Source organism: Octopus bimaculoides, chromosome 9 (genome assembly GCF_001194135.2).
Source record: "Octopus bimaculoides isolate UCB-OBI-ISO-001 chromosome 9, ASM119413v2, whole genome shotgun sequence".
Taxonomy (NCBI): Eukaryota; Metazoa; Mollusca; class Cephalopoda; order Octopoda; family Octopodidae; genus Octopus; species Octopus bimaculoides.
Genome location: NC_068989.1, coordinates 24,165,513 through 24,167,572, shown reverse-complemented (window position 1 = coordinate 24,167,572; position 2,060 = coordinate 24,165,513).

The following is a 2,060-nucleotide window of genomic DNA, read 5'->3' as shown; positions in this document are numbered from 1 at the left end:
ATAAATTACGCTGTGCGTATCTATGTGTGTAACAATTTTAGAGTTCGGATTCTAGAGTTAGGGTTAGTTTTAGGGTTAGGGTTAGGGTTACGGTTAACAGTCTAGTTAGGGTTAGGGTTAGGGTTAGGGGATTAATACGATATACACCGTTACAGCGCTAACTGTTTTCAACTGAATAGACGTCAGTGATTAGTAGAAATTATCGAAATAAGACAATTTTTTACATGAAATAAATTCGAATACAAACATTTTTTTATGTTCTATAACACAAAATAGATAAGTATACGAAGTTTGAAAGTCTTTCGGTACCAAAAACACTACATAAAACATAAATGAAAACTGGTGCCCCCGTTTTAAAATAGATCCGCCACACAATTGCCTCTTAAGCTCTTGTTACTGAATTGAATATTATTCTTCATAACATAAATGTTGGTAACGGGGAAATCTTATTTTGCAGTCCGATATTGTCATATATTTGATATGTGTGGGTGTACTTTGTGTGCGCGTGTTTGCCTTTCCTTCAATGACTAGGCCATTATTTCGTACTTTCTTGGTATTAGATGTTACACGATATTATCAAGTCGTATTACGTGGAATGCTGAGTATTTCTGTGTCTCTGGTAACAAAAGCAAGTCTCATCCCTATATAATCTGTAGAATTCAACACACACGCACACAGACAAACACAAACACACATACACACACAGATACATACACATTTACATACGTAGACACACATAGACACACACGTATAAATACGAGACCGATTTCCTGTTCACCACGCGGTCGATTTCCTGTCCACCATGCGATATTTTCTAAGTAACTGTTGTGACTGATATACCAACACCAAATCATGACACTGCGTGACCTTTCTTGAGTAATCGCAGTCCACCTTATGGTAATAACAATCAACTCCTCTCATTCAAATTCAAAATGGCTGAAGATTAGCATCAAGCTCGAAACTCGGAGTACCAACGAATTTTAATCAAACTGTTTTGATCCATGCATGTAACTCTCAATAAACGTGTTGAGTGTCCTTCTTCTGTTTGTCCACTCATTCGTATATACCAGTGAAAAATGGATTACGTTTTATATATATATATATATATATATATATATATATATATATATAAAACGTAACAAACTAAGGAAAAAAATTTCTTCAAAGGGCTGGGCAAAATATCCATTTCACTGGTACGTCAGTTGAATACCACATAAATATGGGTACAATGCAAATTACAAACAATAAATTAAATAGATTAATTCACAATCCAATAATCTTATATTATAGTATAACATAATATACTATGAATATAACGTGGCTGTATGGTAAGTAGCTTGCTTACCAATCACATGGTTCCGGGTCTAGTCCCACTGCGTGGAATCTTGGGCAAGTGTCTTCTACTATAGCCTCGGGCCGACCAAAGCCTTATGAGTGGATTTGGTAGACGGAAACTGAAAGAAGCCCGTCGTATATATGTATATATATATATATATATATATATATATATATGTGTGTGTGTGTGTGTGTGTGTGTGTGTGTGTATTTGTCCCCTCCCCAACATCGCTTGAAATGTGATGCTGGTGAGTTTACGTCCCCGTAACTTAGCGGTTCGGCAAAAAGAGACCGATATAATAAGTTATAGGCTTAAAAAGAATAGGTCCTGGGGTCGATTTGTTCGACTAAATGGTGGTGCTCCAGTATGGCCGCAGTCAAATGACTGAAACAAGTAAAAGAATAAAATAATTAACATAAAATTCATTAAAAAACCCCATAAAAGCCAACAATTTGTTTCGACTTTATATACATTGTTTGATACATAAACAATTCAATTCACTTATATAAGTCTCATCAAAGCCAAGGTTTAAAGATAGACGAAATTCCGCGTGAAAGGACGGCTGCAATTTAAAAGAATTAATTCAAATGCCTATGTATTATGAACGCGATTGTTAACTTTTCAACTACGTAGCAATTACAATTAAAAAACAACAAAATTATAACGGACAAAATAATTAAGTAAGTAGAATCTACAACTATTGATATATATATATATATGTATA